The following is a 21773-nucleotide window of genomic DNA, read 5'->3' on the forward strand; positions in this document are numbered from 1 at the left end:
TGCGGGCGAGCATAATTCTTCATCATTGTGTTAATTGGAGTGTTATCCTAGTCGGCAGACTGTTTGCTCTTTATACCTCATACCTTCATCTCCTCATCGTCATATCATCATCAAGCTCTCCTCTGGTTCAGGTACGGGTACATATATCTAAGCCTATATAAGTTGCAAGCAACGGCGGCGGCGGCGGCATCTCATGTCGTGCACAAAGCACTGAGGAATTTTCCATTTTTAGAGATATATTTATTTTTAATAAATTACGTGTGGGTTGTAAATCTTAAAGCTGCGAGAACTAGAATTATAGGTATAGACCTTGGAAAATTATTTATTCAGAAGCACGGATTAGGGGAAGGCTTGGGTAGACTTTTCTAGAAGAAATAGGAGGCATTATTTGCTTTTTAAGTTAGAAGAGTATTTGAGGTAGGGTTTTTCACAAAGTTGATATCTCAAAAAAGAAATTCATGATTGCTCGTCAAGACTTAAATCTTAGCAATTTGAACAAAAAATATCCTAATCATCAAACCATTTACTACTGGTATATTTGGGTTATTATAGTAGACATATTGTAGATCCAAACTATCCGAATAGAGGCGAATAATCAAATAAAATGTCATGCACTATTTTAATGTTGTTCCTTCTCAATTATCTGTTATTTATTCTGATGTTTCCAATATCTAATAAGTGAATATGTTTCTACTATTCAAATAATCCAGAGTATGTTTGCAAAGAAAATTACAACTCATGGTTCAAACAAAATTATCTGGCAGTTTTTCAAATATCTGCATATTAATGCGATATTATTTTCAAATGTCGGCATATTAATGAGATATTTAGAATCTTAATCATTCGGATATTTTCAGATATCCGGATATAAAAATAAAACAATTTTAATAAAATACTATCCCCGAATATCCGAACATTTTTAAAATAAAAACTACTAGCGACAATTTGTCCGATAATCGGACTATCCGAAATACTTTTGGCTCCCAGCTAGTTGCTCGTTAAGAAGTACAACTCTCAAGTCTCAAAAGATACTGACTCCCTTGTTTAAATTAAATGTCAGTGTGCAGTGACACATGTCACAGTCACAAAAATGTTATATTACAAAAATTCGTGACGCCATTTGCAAAATTAAAGGTCCATTCACATTGTGACATTTTATTAGCTGTCAAATAATTTACAATTTAATATGCAGCACATCAAGAAACTATGTTTAAACTTAATGTGCCATAATTGTGCGAATACGAAAAACCATCCCACTGATAGTCACCAAGGTGGCATGCAATATTTACATCTCAAGACACTAATGAATCCTTCTGCGGGGTCCTCGTTTTCATCTTCACATTCGTCGTCCTCTTATTCTTCATCGTCTCGTCGCCATCGTCGTCATCAACATCGTCATCGTCTTCGCCTTCGACCATTGCATCGCAGCGGAACAGAATCCTATTAGTTACCCCCGATGCAATCGCCATTTTCATATACTTATCATGGAATTCATTTGCTGAAGTTCAGCGATAACAGAGTCTTCATCGTAAGCAGTTGCGTTGCACTTTGCTGCCCTCAGCTCCTGCTGGTTGCTGCCATCGCCACTGCTGGACTTCTCGCGTAGTCGTCGGTCGCTGCCGCCACTGCTGTTTTGCGCTCTTGAGGAGACCTAAGGCCATCTAGCAAAAGTCAGCCAATAGCATAAGATAGCTGCTTTGCATGGCTGGTTGCGCGGCTATAAGTTTTAACTTTAGTTGATTTTTTTACGTTTTGAATGTGTTATTTTTTTCACGGTTTCTTTGGTCTTCATTTTGAAAAATGTTGGTTTTTAGTTATTAATATGAAGAAAATGATCTTATCTTCTCGACTGTGCTCTTATTTATTGCCACCGTCGTCGTTGTCTTCGTCGTCGTCGCTGTCGACGACGGTCATTCCCGTAATATACCTTAGAGTGGTGTTCTTGCGCTCTAAGACAACGCAACCAGACGGCAACGATGGTGAGTTGCGTCATTCCCGGAGGCTCTTTAAGAAGGAAGAAAGAACCTCGAACTAAAAAAAAACTGGAGCAAGGAAACTTATTTGGAAAATGTTATCCCACATCATCAGAGAAGCTAAAGTTGATTTACATATTGTTGCGACTAATGCTGATTGCCTAACACAGGTTTTAAAGATTTTGTCATCTTTCAGTGTCACAGACCACACATATTATTAGTTTTATCATTTAGGGGCGAAGATAACCATTTTAGAATGGTTATAATTCTTTTCATTTCTAAGAATAACCAGAAATATCACCAACAACAGACAGAAGTTAGAATCAATCAATCAATTAATAACATTTAGAAATGAGGACTAAGATTTGTTTGATGAAATTACACTAAACAAAAATATTTAAAAGATCCTTATTCAGACTTCATTACATATCCAAAAAATCTTATTTCATTCGTTCCAAAAGTATTCTCAGAAGATTTGTTTAAAAGAAATAATTACATTAAAAAGTGCGTATACGCCTCAGTGAACATTTGTTTTTTTTCTAGGTTTCATAGAAAATTGCGATTGACTTGGATGTTGCAATACTTAAAAGGCACAAATAGCTTTAAAGAATAATCACTACTAGCCAATATAAACAAGCCCTTAAACTTCAATGGATATCGACTTAAGATTGTAAGCATAAAAGTCTAAAACATGTTTCGCAAAACAATAAGCCTACATACGCCGATAGTATGAAAAACAAATATATTAATTAGAGGATTAGAAATTCAAAAACAAGACTTCATGAAAATAAGACCTTGTGACATTTTTGGGATAGTTTTAAGAAGTTTCCAGAAAATATTGCAAATCCAACATCCTAAAATAATCCAATTTCCTTTCAATTTTGTGGTGAGATGCAAAAGAAAAACATATAAAGGGCGCCACTATTTGATAAGTTGAGAGTGTAACAAAATCAATATTTAACTTGAGCTTACCAACATTTTTATATAAAGATGTTGAACCTAAATCTACAAAAAATGTCCCAAAATTATACCAGCATCATTTTCGTTCGAATGAAATCCTTATAAATCCTGTCCTAAACCTAATTTTAAATTTGAAATAGTTGTCATTTTCCTAGTAAGATGTTAAATTTAGACCTTTTAAAAGATGTCCTAAAAGTGTAGTGTGTTGTGTGAGATGAGATTCAATAGTGTCCCAAAATGAATAAACAATTTCAATTTGCCTTCATTTTTGTGCAATTATTTTTTTTAATGAAAACCCTATAAAGAGTGTCCAAAATAAATCCTTTAACAAAATTAGTCTCTCTTTATATAGAAACATGTTAACCTGAAACTATGATTAAAACTTAATATGAAATAACACCATTTGTGTAAAGAGATGTTGACTGGAATCCTTATGAAAACTCTCTCAAAATTGACTCTCCGTCAGTTTCTTACTCAAGGATTTATAAAGATCGTCCCAAATTTGTTTTTAAATTCAAATTTATAACCATTGATGGAAGTAAAAAATCCTCATACAAGGTGTTCCAAAATTAATATCAAATTTTATTATGAGTAATTTATCTAATGCAACATTGAATGAAATCCTTATAAAGTGTGTCCAATAATTAACATTAAATGGGTATTATTTCTCTCGAAAAATATTAAATGAAAGCTTTTAAACGACGTCTTAAAATTAATCTTTAATTTGTAGTTGGTGTTTGTTAAGTGATATGTTGAATGAACTCATTCTTAAGAGTGTACCAAAATGAACTCAACATTTTAATTTGCCACCATTGTTGTGCAGAGATGTTGAATAAAAACTTTATTAAAAGTGTCCCAAAGTTAGTTCTATACTTAAATTTACAATTTTTCTGTAGAAAAGTCTTGTATGATAACCTAGATAAGCCCTCGATTTAAATTTTGCCCCATTTGAGAAGTGCAGTTTTGGCAACCCTAAAAATAAACTGACAGCTAACAGTTACCCAGTTAGTAATCTCCAATGTTACATTTAAATGTCATGTTTGAACAACTGAGCTCTAGATTTTATTTTTCAAAATTTATAGTTTCTTGAATCATCACTTTAATTATGAAAATATATTTGAACATATATGAAGGCTTCCTCAACACATATTGGCTTCACATATATTTGTTCCTCGTCAGTCTTGCTTTCTGCTTTTTAGTACCTACCCTCAAGTCTTTTTTCCTTCTTGTTCAACATAAGTCTCGCCCTTTAAATCTTCTTTCTTAAGATATGAAGTTAAAGGACAAGTTTTCCAAAAAATAAAACCTAACCAAATTCAAAAACTGTTGACAAAAAATCGTTTTGCATGTTCTTGTCTTTTGCTGCTACTTTGCTTTTTATTTTTCTTAAATTTTATTTTATTATTTCTTCTACCATGGTGATCCGATGGTGCTTGTTCTGTTCCACCTTCAACCAATTTAAATAAAATTCAACAAAACTAAATCACCAAAAAACCTAAATAATATATTGACAGATCTGCATGTCGCTTGCTTTACGATATGGTTCGAAAGATAAATTCAACGATTGATCTGCATGCAACATGCGAAGATTTAAAAACGACGACGACAATGACGATGATGATGGCGACTGTATCCGTACAGTAGACGATGACTATATACGTAGACAGCAGCGACGCAGAAGGTCAAATCCAAGAACCAACAAAGATAAAGACAAGAGGACTTTGTGTTGTTTTCTTGAATATTATTTCGTTTATACCTACATTATAAAAGATCCTTAAGATATCTCTTCCTTTTTAGGTATATAATTGTGCTATGTGTTTCTGCTTCCACAACTTGCTATACGACCTATTGATGATTGCACATGCAGATTTTTGAATTTCCAGAAAAATTATTATTGAAGATGCGAGGAACTCCGAAGCGGAAAAGGATGTACAGTCAAAACTCTCGTAGCCGTATAATATGCAAATCTATTTTATTTTTATTGAGTGTGACTTTTCTCACAGCTAATTCCTTGAAAAACAAAATTCTGTAGTTAATCTGCATTGAAGTTAAATAATTTGAAAATTTGGCAAACATCATTAATTGATCAAAAAGTCGTGTCGATAAAAAGTGGTTAGTTATCTGTAATGGTTTTATTTTTTTTAAAGGCCGCGAAAAGTCCTTAAGTGAATAGTTGACTATACTTGATAACGAAGTGCTTTAGTGAAAATTTACTTCAAAGGTAAGCTAGAGTACAATTTTGTGGATAATTGTATGATACTCAAAAGATTAAATTTCACTTTTTAACAACTTTTATGAGGATCGATATTTCTGAATTTTGTTTTATTTTTTTTTAAATTTGGTTATTTGTGAAACTTTAAACTTCTGGGAGAATATTTCAAAAATTAAGTTTAATTTTTTTACTGATTAGAAAAAAAAATGCAGTTTAGAAGTTAGTTTGGCTAATATTTTGGATTTTTGTTTTAAATGTTCCTTTCGTATTGAATTAATATTAAGCTGCCATTTATTTTAAAAGTTGGGCTAACTTTGTAAACTCTATTATTAATTAATGATCTTAATTTTGTATAAAATATTTTGTGTATACATTTTTACGCACTTTTAAACTTTATACTTTAAGATGGCCGTGGCGCACGCTTTATATTAAAAAAGTACACGATCCTATAAAACATAGATTTCACAATTTGTATGCGGTTTTTGTGAACTTTTATTAATTTAATTTATAATATATAAAATATAAGAAAACCTTGCCTAAGAACGTATTGCACTCAAAAACTTTTAACAAAAGAGACAAAAAGTATGAAAAAACTTTAGAGTGAGAAGATTTGCCCTATTGATTATAATCAATAACAAACTCAATTGAAAGAAACAAATTGTTTGTTTAAACAATCACTGTTGTTTTTCACTTTAAGACTCAAAATTACTTTTTTCTGATACAATGGACAAAAGCAACATTTTTTAAAAATTTACTGAAATAATAGATTTCTGGCTGTGAGAAAATTTATTTTGTAAGTGGATCTTTGTATAAGTTCGTTGATATTTTTGTAAAAACAATTTTTAAACATCCGTATTCTGAAAACCGTTGTATCTATCAATATAAATTAAGGCTAAAACTGCAGCTTATTTATTAGCCTTAAAATTGTAGACCATGTTAGTATTACAAAAATTCTCCTTCAACGAGAACATTTCAATATCATAAACAAGTAATCAAAAACTCAAGAATAGCGAATGTGACGAAAGGTCTTCTGCTTTTTAAATGACAAAGTTACTTCAGCTATAAATGAAAAAATAATTGTGACTTTGAAAAGTTAATACTTATCTTAATAAGTGTCTTAAAGTGAGTTTAAATTATTAAAAACATAACAATATTTCGCGAAGCCTTATTATAACAGAAATTTATGCTGTTTTCAAAAATATTCGAAACATTGAACTATTTCTTACTTACTAAAAGTATTTTTGGTGAATTGTTATGTTTTGTAAGAAAAATTTTGATTAAAATTTTGATTAAAATTTTGCACCTTCATATATTTGTTTCTATTTTTATTTGGAAAAATATGTAAGTTAAAATTCTTCAAATTATATTTTCATGTAATTTATGAAATTTATTATTTGTATTGAATACTTCTTAACGTTCTTATGAACAAAAATATATCGAAGGTACTGATAACGCACACACATCAGACACCTTTTAAAACATGAATAATGATGAACCTTGAAACTTTGAGAAATTTTGAAATTTAAGAACTGGTAAGTTGGAAATTAAAATTGTTTGCAGGCTTTTTTGCAGGTCATTTTCATCATAACTTTTTTTACTTGAATTGATAAGAAATAAATTAAAAAATAGGTCTTGAGTTTTCATCATAACAGCAATTTTCTTTAATGATATAATTGCTTTTATGACCACACTACTTGTCCATTATTGCATATGTAAAAAGTCTTGGAACTTTATATGAAAAATTGTTGTTTTTTTTTTTAAGTAATAATTTCAGAATCACCAAAAAACCTTTACTTGGATTCACTTAATTCAAAACCTTTTTTAAATGTGTACAGTTATTTTTAGCCTCTTACTATAAACTAACAATATTTTATAATCGGATTAATAAGTTTTTTCTGAAATATTTCACTTATAAAATTGCATTTAAGAGAGTCTTCACTGTCTTCAAAAGCTCAAGAGCGGGAGGAAGAAAACAAATTAAAAAAAAAACAAGAAATAAAAAAATTATTTTACTGAATGAGAATGGGACTCATTAGGGAGTTCCTTGTTGGTTTTTTAGTTTATGTTTATTTTCATTTTATTTATTATATAAAGATTTTTTTGTCTTGTTGTTGTTGTTGCTGTCTTTTAAGAAACAAAATTTGAATATCCACTACTGTTTTGGGTTTTGATAGTTGGGTTGATCGGTGCATTAAGTTTTTATTTTTTTAGTGTGTGTGGGTTGCTATTTTGTTGGTTCTTTTATTCTTTTTGTTGATTGTGGGTTCCTGTCAATTTGCATTGCATATTTATTAAGGGCAATTTAAGTGGCTGAAGTTATACATATATATCTTAACTTTATCTATATACGTGCAGGTTAAGCTCTAAGGTAGTCATTATTTTATAGAAAATTTATTGTGGTTAAAGTAAAATCTGAATATTGATTCGATCAAATTGATAAGATGACTGAGTTGAATGAGTTTTATTGGTTAAATTTTAAATTTGACCTTCGTTGATACGCTGAATCGATTAATGAAACAGTTTGTTGAGGAGTTTGACTTTTATCCATGTTGATTCGCATAAAAGACTAATAATAATATACATATATAATATTATTAAAAAATAATCGAATGAATATTTGTTTGTCTATTTAAATTTGTCTTATTCAAATATTTGATAGAAAATATGTAACTTTCATAAGATTTTTCCTGTTCTTGATAATTTCAAAGTTTTACATGGCTATCCATTTTGCGGTTTCAAAATTAAATTTAAATGAAACCCATAACTTATATTAGTTTTTATGATATTTCTTATTTATTATAAAGCTTTAACGTTGAAATTATGTGTGAAATACTACATTATTAAAATAACAACCACGCGAATTGTTGCAAGCATCGATTCTTTTGAGGTAATTTTCGACCACTTTTTGACAAATATTGGGCGGTATCGCAGCCATAACTTAACGAATGTTAGTTTTTAAGTACTCAATAGTAAGAAGTTTGTTTCAGCCTTTTACGCAACCCCACAAAAAAAGTTCAGCAGTGCCAAATTGCATGATGTTGGTGATCAGTTGATATCGCCATGATAACAAATTACGCGGCGAGGCAATGAAAATTTTAATAAAGCCATATTCGCTCGGGTTGTGTGGCATTGGCACTGTCTTCTCCAAGTCATATTCTTCACTAGTAGGCAATAGGTTATCATATGACCATAATGCTCCGAATTGACGGTGAGTATCGTTCCATCGTCGTTTTCGAAGAGGTAAGGTCCAATCACACCTTCGTACCAAAGAGCACATCACACAGTTACTTTTTGTGGATGTAATGGCATCTTTTTAATCACTTTATGATCTTCAGAACCCCAAATACAACAATGTTGTTTATTAATATACCCAACAAGTGAGAAATGTGCTTCGCCGCTAAAGAAAATTTTGTTCGAAAAATCGAAGTCCATCGCCTGTTGTTCAAGCATCCATAAGACGTTGTCAATGGTCAGCTGGCTTCAGGTATTCTGTGAGCTTGACTCTATATGGATGAAAATGTATATCTAAATGCATGATATGCCATAATGTGCCGTAAGACTGTCCAAATTCCTGAAAACGACGAGGAATCTCACATTCGAGATGTCTGTCTTCGGCAACACTTTTACTTACAGCAGCGATACTACGAACGAAACGTTGATCGACTGACTCTTCAAATTTCTTTACAATTTTTCCAATACCTTGCAAAGTTAGACGATCATTTAAACCAGGTTAACCATTTTTGTAGTAGGTTTTAACAAATTTGACAGATGTCAAATTCCAACCTTATTCTTTTGAAACCGCAAAATGAATAGCCCGCTATTTACATACAAAATATGGCTTTGAATAAAATTTCTCAACTGTTTACGTGTTTTATAATGATGAAAGATTCACATTCCAAAAAGCTTGTTTCAAGGATTCTAAAGAACCTATCTGATCTGAATAGAATTTCAATTTATTCAAGCTGCTTTATGTTTATTTGATTTAATATACATATTTTTTATAAACAATAGCATACATAAGTATAGCTATTTGTTTTCTGTTAATCATTTAAAAATTTTCACTCAAAACCACACAAAAACCACGATAATTTGTCAATATTATTTAAATTTTGTTTTTAATTTTGTAAACATAATTGTCATTAGTTGGCAAGGATATTTTATTTTAAAAAATGATAATTTTAATATTCAAGCAAAATTAACATAAATAGTATTAAAAAATATGTAAACCAACTATTAAATGATTAACGACTACAAACAAGCATATGTATACATATTCAAAAATGCTGATTAAAATTCTGAATTTTTGTTTTTATTGTTTTTGTTCGTCACCGTCGTATTTTTAATGAAAGGATTAATATAGCCAGGCTATAATGTTGGAAAGACCAGACATGGGGTTATATTCATATATAGGACTATGGGATTTTTATGTGGTGAATTGCATGAAATATTTGTACCTACATTTATTTCCAATTATTTCATTAAAAAATAAAAACTGTACATAGTTTTGTACATATGTTCAAAGGTTTCTGACCAAAAATGAGGTTTTATACGATTTTTTTGTAGTGTTTACGGATGGGTGGGGTAAATGAAAAACCTTACAGTCATCATCCTCTTTATTATCATTGCTGTGATTATTATTATTAATGAAAGCATTGTGGGAACGTGAAATGGTAGGTAGGTATTACCATCATTTTAATATTACATATAAGTAAATGAATGGTTTGCTGTGTACTTATAAATATAATGTGAATTGATGATTTTTATTTTTATTTATATCATCAGGATTGTTTGTTAATTAAAATCATGTTCGATACAAATAGTGGCATGATTTTAAGTAGATATTACTGATGATAAATGAGATGTGTGGCTATCGAGTGTGGTTACAAAAATATAGACAGTGTATAATCATCGAAATTGAAATTTGTAGGTTTTATGTAAAACCTTGAAAAAAGGTAAAATACGGAGTAGCTACTGTAGTTCAAGACTAAAGTCTTTTTTCAAAGTCCTTTACTTAACACTTTCTAAATTTTAATTTAGAAATACAACAAAGTTTGCGGGGATCAACGATAAGAACGAAATGCACCGAACGTTTCTCGATCAAAACTTCTATTTGGATTGAACAATTTCATCAGTTGTACTTGAATAACAATTTCATCACTTTTACTTGAACGTTCTATCCGTAAATAACGATCTTTACAAAACCTCATTATACTCAGACCAGAATAAATGAGCCAATATGGCTGCTATCAACTGTCAAAGTTTGGATGTCAGTATTGGAAGGCCCTTAATTTTGTTATCGGTTGCTTATATTGACCTTAGAAATAAAGTGAATCACACTTTTTAAAATGATGGTTCCATTGTCCTGAATGTTTGATCAATATATCTTCTTAGAAATTTGTTTGAAACATATATGATGTGGCATAGCCCTTTGACATTTTCTCAGAAAAGCATTGACGGAAGGCCAAATATTTTATAGCTACTCTTTCCGAAGAAATTTTCCATCTTCTTCTGCTTATTTCAGATATTTTGTTCGCATTCTCTCCTCAAAATTCTTGAACTTGCATTCTCTCAATGTAACGCTGCCTTTCAATAATCCAAACAAATCCGCGCACATTTAAATACGCGATATCTGCGACCGCTAACAGATCACCACCACAGTGATTATGATTGATTGCCTTGCTGTCAATTGTTGTCCCATTGTTTACCACTCAAAAAGTTGATCAGTTTCACTTTTCGTTTTGTTTTGATCACTCAACGACACGGCACAACGCGACGACCGACGACGACGCACGGTGACGGCAAAACAGACGAAGACCGCAAAGTCAATCGGTGCATAAAACGGATTGCCGGTAACTCTCATGTTCGGTTGCAATAAGTAGTGGCAAAGTGGCGGCGTGCGAGGAGATTGCAATGCATGGTGCGCGGTACGGTGTGGTGTGGTTCCTGATGCTTCTGCAGCAAAACAGCAGCTTTTAGTACAATTCAGCCAACATTTTGTTCTTGAAAGACACGTTGTCGTCGTTGTTGTCGAAATTTTATTTTTCCTCGTCAATTTTAAGCCATCACACTGTAAATATGGTTGCCACTTTCTGAAATGTTGATGATTTTCTCACCATTAAGGTGTTACCCGTTTCTTCTAAACTTGTATGCTTAAGACTTAGAAGACTCTAGGAGAAAAATGGCTCAAAAACGGTTTTTCAGAAGCTACTGTTTGTAGCATTTACCTTGACTTCTAACAAGCTTTTAAAATGGTATTTTTACTGACTCTAAGTGTTCTTCTTCTACATGAATTCCTTCGCAGACTACAAATCTTAATGAGCATTTGAATGGTTTTTCCTTACTAATGTTTCCAATAATTGCTGAAACTTTTAATAGCTGCTGGTTATTGCCTAGAACCAAGTTTTTATTTTTTGCTAACAATAGTGCGTAGGACTGTCTTATTAAAGGTCTTGCGTTAAATCTTTGCCTGTGCTTCCTAAAAATGTTTTTCATGGGTACTGCGAGGAACTAACAAATACTCTTAACCCAATTCTTATCATGAAAAGTGTTTTCTTAAATCCTCCCCTGAAATGACTTGCGCACTGTAATGGTTGAGAGTTGTAAGTCACTAGACTATACTTACTTAAGGACTGTTGCGCCAACTAATTTATTTACTTATTTACAACGTCTACTAGTCCTTTAAAAGGGCATTTTAAGCAACAACGCTCTTTTTGACTTCCTAGGAAACAATTTTGAACACAAATTTTAAATGCAACTTCTTAGAAGTATTTGATCTGCTAAATCCGCGGTACATTGTGTTTAACATCTGCATATTCTCAGCTTTCATGGCTTAGTTCCAAGGTTCTCAATCTTTGTTAAGTTTATCTTTAAGGGAAGAAGGGCTTAAGTTATGGTCTAGTATTGGAAGAGAATCGAATACTTTGGGTGCATGAACATTTCCTGTGTTCTGTACGACATATTTGATGGTTGTAGCCGGAGTGCGCGAAGTTTTAGGAAATTAAAGGCTAAAACAGCAGGGAGCCTCCTGCAAAAAAAAATTATTACAAAAACTTTTGGGATCATTTTCTCTATTTGGCAACCATAATACCATCATCAGTATCGGATCATCACCTTCCCACCAAAAACAGTAGTGGTCCAGCAACATTTCAGCACCATCCAATACCTATCTATCCGAAATCCACCAAACAACATACATGCACTCCAAAAAGTACGAGTATAAGGTGCCTACGTACCTTTTTATACAAAACATGCCTGCTTGCCTCTGGCAACTTGTTTACCTGGCAGGCACTACAAACAAATATACCTGCCTCGTTGTCGTACGTATTCCGTGTCAACCGTTTTTGGATCTGATATGAGATTTATAACTTATGCCATCGATAGTGTTAGCTGGCCATATTTTTGACATTGTCAATTTGACATCACACATTGTCGGTCGCTTGGTCGTTCGGTTGGAAATCGGAATATGTACATCGCGCGCACTCTGACTGACCGGGACTTGAACTGGGGTAGGGAAGACCAAAAGTCGTCCAACTTCAAGTTCTAAAGCAAGGTTATGGATGATCGGATGAGATGTTGCAAATATTCTACCATAATGCAACATCACCATCATCGTGAACTCCTTGCGTTCGATTTTATTTATGGAACTCTCTGCATGGATATACTCGTATATCTGTTTTTTTTTTGTTGTGTTGTTTTAGTTTTATAATATTGGAAACCAAAACAACAACAACATCAAGAGACAGGAAAAAATTGATTCTGTCGCATATATGCGTGACGATCAGTACACAAGTTGGACGAAAACGAGACGACAACGAGTCAAATCTGTTTTAATGAGCTGATTTCTGGGAAAGATATCGAATTTTGTATTTATTTTTATTTTTGGAGGAAGAGAATATAAGAATAATATAATAATTTTTGTGAATTTTCATTCTTCATTCGAATCGATAGTCAACAATAAACCTAAAGTGACCATCGTAGGATAGCCGTACATCATGAAGGACATGACGTGATGCAACTAGGGCAAACGAAAAATTTGCTTTAGAGAACATGATTATGTATGTTAAAGTGAATCTTAATAGGCAGGATCTCGGAAGGAATATAGGAAATGTTGGCTGTTGAGTTTCTTATATGGACACAAATGTTTAAAAGTTCGAATTAGGTAACCGAATTTGCATGCATCACGTCTTCTAATTTCACTCCAGAAATTCAAAATATTGGTTCTTCCGTCAGATAATGTTTCCCAAACATCGAATGCTGAGTTCCCAGAAAAATGTGTGAACAATTTCAATATCAAACTTAAACATTTTATAGTGTCCATACTCTTGGCAGTCAAATTTTTTGTGATTTAATAAGTCTATTTTGACACATAAATAAATAAAATAAATTGGGTAGCGCAACAGTCCGTTGAGAACTAGGGCCTAGTGACTTACAACTCTCATCCATTCCTTTGTGCGAGTACTGTTGTCAGGAATGGAGGGAACCGAATCCGAAAGGCCAATTTGAGAAAGCACTTTTCATGACAAGAACTGTTCTTGTAGAATTTGTCAATTCCTCGCAAGAGGCAGCACCCGTGAAGAAAACTTTAGATGGCATAGGCAGGGATCGAACCAAGGAACCCATGACTGTCGAAAGCACAACCATCACGCCACGAGTACTACACATAGTACATGATAAAATTGGTTTTGTCAAAATGAATTTAGCCCCATGTGAATTGTTCTTTTATAAAATAACAGAATTTTAAGTTGACAGCATTATTTTAGCTGTTGGCCTTTTGGTCAGCTATAAAGTGATTTATTTCAATTTCAATGTGAAAAGACTGAGATCTGAAAAACGCTTCCAAATCGACAACATCATTTTTTTAAATCATGGTTTTAATCGAAATGCATATCTCGTGAATTTTGCTTAGCGATAAATCTCACTTTTGGTTGAATGAATACGTCGAAAAACAAAACTGCCGCAATTGAAGAGATGATAATCCTCAAATGTATGTTGAGACGACCACAAAACTGACTGTTTGGTGTGCTTTATAGGTTTGCTTTAATAATTGGTTCAAACTTCCTTAATTATTCTATCCAGAACATAAAAGTCAATGATGACCGCTGTAGAGCTATGATTAATGACTTTTTAGTTCATCAATTGAATAAACATTATTGTTAAGAGCTAGGCTTTTGACAAGACGGTGCATTATGTCACATAGCTCATTCTACAATTGATTTGTCAAAGGAAAGGTTAAGTCATTGCATAGTTTCACGTTGCGGACTCTTGACTTGACCTTCGGGATCGTGAAATTTAATTTAATTTCTGTGAAAATAAATGTGATATTGGTAGCCTGCGTCGATAAGCCCGAAACAGTTGACCACATGAAGGACAACATTCGACGCCATATTTCCGATTTACGGCTACAAATGTTTTTATCTCCTTTTTGCCCGGCCCATCCCATTGTTATTCCTGGATGGCGGTGAGGTCTGCTTTATAGCGGTGTAGGGCCTCCGCTAATTCTTTGGCCGCACGTGGTCTGTTAAGGGACCTAACATTCCTCGTGCATATCCGAAGTCCGTTGTCCTTTATTCGTTTGCGTAGGTTGTCAACAGTAAATCCGTCCGTATCCAAGGCCTGTTGGTGCTTCGCAACTAAGTAAGTAAGTAAGGCTACAAATGCTGGAAAACGTCTTCGAAAATTAGACATACAAGATTACGTACATTTAAATTAAAATTCCACAAGATGATTTTTCGAATAAATTGCATTTTATGTCAATTTAAAAAATCATGTTTGTTTTATATCATTTCTAAGTTCTATGTCTATAAAAAAACTACCTTATACATTTTGTGGCGCTACAGTTCTTGAAGATCGAGTGTCTAGTGACTTACAACTCTCAAGTTATGTTTGCAAATAAATTCACGAATGGAGGGGATCAGCAATTTTTAATAGCTTAACAAAATTCAGTATTTCAAAGACGTGACAAGGCCCTCCACAATACCTAGTTCAACTGACTTACGATCTTAAAGTAAATGAAAATAGACAATGAGTTTTGCTGAATGAGCCGTAGATCAGCCTGAAACTGGTGCTTATTTTATAAAAAAGTAATCTTTAGTGTCGAGGTTTACTTCTGGGTCAATTTGGAGTATGGAAAATTTATAGCTTTAAGCAGATATTTCGACAACTTAAGTCCAGCTGACTCCGAACGACATGTAAACTAGCTCACGTTAAAACACATCGATGCCGACCAGGCTTACATTAAAGATATGGCAGGGACTAGGAAGTCACCAAAGTCTGAAATGAGAGACGTTGGGAGGGTTTACTATCGAGATAAGTCGACAAAGACCCGATACTTTTACCGATTATTTCAGATAAATGTCAATGTCTTAGACCCTATTACTTCTACCAAATGTCCTTTTTGCGATAGCTCCCTTGAATATTTAAATACTCTCCTTCCGACTTGACCAATATTTTATAACTTTATCAGCTTTCGTTTATCCTAACAGAATTTACAGAGCACACTCCCTGTTTTTCATCTTCGACGATTGAAACCTTCAAATAATAATAATTGGGCCATTTAAACTTATACACGAACCATCAAACCAAAATAAAAAAAAAGATCGCCAATAAACTGAAGTAATTTTTCACCAATTACTCAATGCTCGAGTAACATCTTTTGTACGAGTATACGAGTATATCGAGTATGTAGGTAAGGTAGTCGTATTTTGTATAGGATGATCGTCTCTTCTGTGATGTTGGCAATTATTTTGCAACATCTGCAACAAGTATTCAGATATATATCTCTCTTATAAGCCTGATCAATAGGTAGTTGGTAGGTTCTACTGGTACAGAAAACAGAATGATATCCCCGCAGGTAAATTCAATTCAATTTCCATTCAATTGAACCTAATCTCAAGATGGGGGAGGACACACAGTGCACCACAGTTCTTCCTTTTTTTGTCATAAATAATTCATGTGTGCCTTGGCAAGAGAGTAAGTGCAAAGGTGTTAAGCTCATCGTCGAAAAAACAGAAAAGAATCCAACAAAAATATTACAAGACACCGTTCGCCTTATAACAACACATCTTACCACATGGTGACATGGACATGGTTCGATCGACGGCGGCGGCCTTCGGTGGTGGTGGCCGTCGCCGTCGTAGTCGTCGTCGTGGTTGCAACAAAGTTATTTCAGTACTAATGTTAAACATATGATAAATTGTCCAAACAGGTGATAATTGTTTTCGAAAAAACGAGGGTCCTCAGCATGATGTAGCCTTAAAGATTGTTTGCCTTGTTCCTTTTGGAATGCACTGCGTGTGATAATCAAGATATCAGGTGGGTATGAAGTTTGTGTGTGTTGTTTTTTGTTTTGTATTTCCCCAAGATATCCTTTTTGTTTTGTTTTTGGAAAAGAAGAATATAAATAATACCGTCTTTACTCCTGTCCGTCTCTATATCACACATTGTGAGCCAAGTCATAATTAATTTCTACTTCATTAAACGCAAGCGCGAGCGCACTCAGGACTCTTAATGCGCATTCAACATTTATATTGTATAGCTTCTGGGCTTATTATATGATATGTGGGCATGAAACATTCGAATGTGTCATGTTTTCAGTCAACAATGAATTTTTTTCCATTTTTAATAAATTGGTTTCGTTTAATCCAGGAAGAAGTATAAATGTCCGGTATGTCCTTAGGCGATTATGTTATATGTTTTGTTGATGATGTCCTGTCCAGTATGTCCATGTCCAACTGCGGATTCAACTTTAGACGCGTAGACGTAAATACTTACATACATAAATATATATTTGTTAAGGGTAAAATTACTTGCATGATGCGATAAATAGATTATTTGAGAGTTTAACGCCAGTTTAATTCAATTGATTTATTGCAGAAGGGTGTCCTTCCGTCGTCGTCTTCGTTTGGTGGATTGTATATATTCATATGCCCTTAAGTAAGATGTTAATAAGATATTTTGAAATTTTTCTTATTGTTATATTACTTTTAAAGAGAAAAAGTAAATAGATCCTAGAATTGGTTTTTCAATGAAACAAAGAAAGCGTTATTTTTTGGCTTCAATAAGATCGTACTAGTGAAATAGAACTGGCTCAAAAACTTCCTTTTAGTACATTTTACGGCTTGTGACAGCGTAGTGTTTCAGAAGTGGGAAAGAAAGAAGTTCGAAGACTCTGGCTGAAAAAGCTGAATCGAATTTTTGATGAAGGCTAAGACCAGGCCCCATTTACACTGGTTGATGAAAACCAGAAGAAAAGGGATTTTGTTCAATATAAATATTTTTTTATATAAATAGGGCCTAAAGGTATTTAAAATATTAAATATTGATTTTTAAATCAGTCTTTTAAGAAAATTTTTAAACAATAATTTAGGTTCCAAATGTTTAACATTTTTAGGAAAGACACAACAAATCTGCTGTGATACCTACATTTCTTATATTCATGAAATTTAAATATTACAAAATAAAATGTTTGGTTTGGAAAAACTTATCGATTTTTGAATAGAAAATTCAATCTTAAAAAATTGGAATACAGTTTTTTTTAAATTATTTTTTAAACTTATACAATTAGTTTTCATATGCGGTTTTTTAAAATAAAATACAATAAAATTCAAAATATTAGGAATTCTTTTTTTAATTTTTATTTATTTGTTTTTTCAAAAGCGATATTTTTTTTAAAATATACACACACATACTTAAAAAATTAAATAGACAAGATTATATTTTGGATTAATCAGGTGTGAATTGTTTTTTTTTTGTGTTTTTTGTGACAGATTTTTTGAAAGTTTTTTTGAATAACTGTACCAAGTTCCTGGACCTATATGATTTTCAAGAAGAAGGTGGTAGTCGAAAGTGAATGTTGGATCTAAAATCCAATTTTTGTAAGTTTTCACCAAAAAAAAACTTGCGAAACATTACAAAATAAAACTTAAGACACCTTCTTGAACTAGAAGAAAGTCAACTTTTAATAATCTAATGTTATCATGACAATAATAAGATTTCCCGCAGAAAAAAGTTCTTCTTGAAATTCTCAGTTTTGAAAGAAAAAATTAGACCAAGACGTTTAACAAAATATCTTCGTTTTGACAGGATAGGATTTTTAACTTCCCATATGAAGTTTTTGTAACCGGTTCGATTTGTCGAATCGAAAATTTTGACATTTTTCAACGTTTCAAGGGCCCTACAGTCAAAATAAAAAACTTTTAGAGAGATACGAGTAATTGTGCGTGCGTGTGTACGTACGTTCTTACGTCCGTTTTTTTTGTCGTCCATACCTCAAGAAGAGTAGAGATATTGACTTCAAATAAAAAGTGTTATACAGATAATAATGCAGAAAGATGCAAAAAAGGGCTTTCAAGAAAATTGAGTGGGTTGGTTTTTTACCATAGCAATTTGAAAAAAAGGTGAAAATTTCGGGTAACATAAAATATCTCACAAACCAATAACCCTAGAGACTTGAATCAAATGTAATATATCAAGTTTTATTCATAGTTATATCTCCAAAACAATTTTTTGGAAACAAAGAACAACGTTTTCAACACTTGGTAAAATTTTGAGAAAAATCGAATTGACAGTTTTTTTCACAAAAAATAATAACCTAAAAAAAAAAAATTAATAAAAGTTGCTAAAAACTGACTTTCTACTCAAATGACTTTTCAAATATTTGAAACATTAGTTTTAAACTAATTTTATTTTAAAAAAATATTGTTTTCAACATTAAGTATTATTTTGAGAAAAATCGAATTGTCAGCTATTACAAAAATGAAAACTTATAAAAGAAAACATACCAAAACTTGGTATGAATTTTGTAAGAACAATTCAAGTGACAACTTTTTTAACACAACACGAAAACCTACAAACTTTTACGCAAGACAAATCGACAGATCGGATGGGAAGTTATCAGTGTGGGTCGCATCTCAGCCTCTTTTTCTGATTTTTGTGTTTACTTAAAGTTTGTGTGTTCTTTTTTTAAACAGTCAAATGTCTTGTCTGTAGAAAAAATTGGAGTTTTTAATCAATAAAGAACATCATTAGATTCTTAACTTCTTTTCTAACTCACCTGAAACTGATAAAAACTTTCGTCAAACAATTATTTTAAATACCAATTTTTATTATTCTTCAAAGTAATTCTTAAATAATATAAGAAAATGTTAAGACTCTTTTCAAAATAAAGAGTTACTCTCAAAAGTTTCTAAAAAAAAACAAATATTCGTTTAATCAAATGTTAGAAGTCCATAGTTGACTTTTTAATTTTTAGTTTCGATTTTAAATACATTGAGAAATGCTTAAAATCGTTGTATACTTAAACTTGGTTATCTATATTACCAATGTTTTGTAAGAACATTTGTCTTCTATTTTCCTTTCGATGGCAACCCCATACTTTTAAAAATCTCACCCCATAAAACTATGAATGCCTACTTTACTATCTTATTTGGTTTTGAAATGCAACATCATTTGTTTGTTTGATTAGAAGAAAGACTGAATATATAATTCTTGTTTTCATTTGAAAACGACACATGACTACCCCAATAGAAGCAACTAAAATTTCCATCATTAAACCTTATCAAGTTGTAAAATTTTACACCTTTAAAATCCAAATCATTAACATTTGAATAGAACCACCAAAAAATAAACTATCTAACCTAAACACCATCACTTCAATAGGGCAGGTGGTGGTGGCGGCGTTTTGGTGATAAAATTAAATATAATTTCACACCACAAAAACAAAAAGTTGGAAAAAATAAAAAAACACATCAGTTAAGTCACGAGTTGTGTTAGAGAGAGGGCCAATGACTTTTATCAAGTCGTGGACAAATGATGTTTTATGAAAATTTCGAAAGGTTTTCATGATACACAACGGCTTCGCTGAAGTCCTATAAACAAAACAAAAAAAAAAAAAAAACAATTCACCAGAGCGGAACTTAGTTGTTTTTGCTTGCATTTGGTTTAATTTATTATTATGCCAGTTTCAAAGTCTAGATAAGGCCAGAAAAGCATGTTCTAGATATGAATTTCAAGAGAAAACTTTTTTCCAACATTAATAAAAGAAAACAAAAGGCATAGAAACAAAAATAAATAAATACAACTAACTTAGTTATATGGTAAATGAAGTACCTAGTTCTGTGACAAGTCAATTTAAATGAAGTCTCCTGCCGTCAAAACCGAATCACCCTCACCCAGACCTCTTCCCGCCTGTGCTATTTGAAGAACCACGCCTATCATGTGCTAGGCCTCGTTTACTCCGAATGCACAAAATGGACTTATGCAAATCAGTTTTTTTCGTCCAGACCTCCATTTCGATTTTCGTTATGAAGGCTGAAGGCATACTACAAAATGATTATGTGCCCTCTATTCATTATGATTATCATCGTAGGTTGTCGAGCCAGCTCAAAACAAGTCGAGACGGTTCAAGCCAACATCACCGCCGTCTACGTCGTAGGCCGCTTTACCACCCTCCCGCGTCAGTCAAGTCGGTTGGCTTTTTATTCCATCGCTTGAAAACCTGGAAAAGCAACCAACCAGGAACCATTTTAAATTTGCCATTTATTCATATGAACATGGAGATGCGGAGCTGCCCTGGCATGACCAGAACACTGTTTACCTACTCGTGAGGTGGAGGTGGGTTAGTTTATGCAGCAGACTGAGGGATTAAAAAAAGAAGAAAAAATGAGAACTACAAAAAATCTTATTTATGAACAACCGAGACTGACCGACCGACTGGCCTGGCCTGGTTGACCCACCGTCTTGACGGAATGGAGTTGGCCGGTTGGTGTTCTTTTGTACATATTTCTGTCCTCTCCAAACTACCCCCCATAACCTTCTGATTAATGATGATTTTATTCGACTTGAAATTTTGTCTTCATTTTTATTCTGAAAGTAATGAAACTTGTAACGAGTCAGCAGACATATCGAGGAAGTCAGAACAGCACCATTCGTTCAGGGGTGGAAAATGTCATTTTCAGGAGCGAAAACTAACAGAAACAGCATGAGCAATATTCGTATATGTACGAGCACGATATTGGAAAATGCAGCTTTTACAGAAGCAGCCTCGAGGCAAATAAATCACAAAATATTCCGCCGCCAAACAAATCCAGCAAACTAGTGGCATCGCATTCGCCGGCCGACCACCACCGCCCAAAACACTGCGGGAGATTTCTTTACTGAGTCGCTGAAGATCAGTTGTTATTTGGCTTGCGTCCTAAACGTACGCCTGCCGCCACGCCCCCGCCCCGCGCCGGTTTCAGGTTTAAGCCGTCAGTTTGTGTAGTGTATAGCTTCATAAGTTGAAGTTATGCTCGTGGCAGTGGCATAATGTACAATCCTAACACTCACTATTGGTATCATATTAAGAAACAAAGAACAATCTTCCGGAATGTGTCGCATGAACCTGCTTTGAAATCAAAACTACAAGTTGTGCTTATTTATGTAAAAAATGGGGAACAGAACAAGGTAACGGTTTAAATTGTTTTTAATACTTTAAAGAAAATATTAAAATACATATGAATGAAAAAATAAAAATCGGAACTATCCGGATTCTTCGGCTATTCAAAATATGTTAAAATAGGGATATTTATTTTAATTTTATGTTCCTTAATTTAACTAAATTCTACATATTATGTTTCGAACTAGATTCTTAT

The sequence above is a fragment of the Eupeodes corollae genome, chromosome 3, assembly GCF_945859685.1.
Source record: "Eupeodes corollae chromosome 3, idEupCoro1.1, whole genome shotgun sequence".
Lineage (NCBI taxonomy): Eukaryota > Metazoa > Arthropoda > Insecta > Diptera > Syrphidae > Eupeodes > Eupeodes corollae.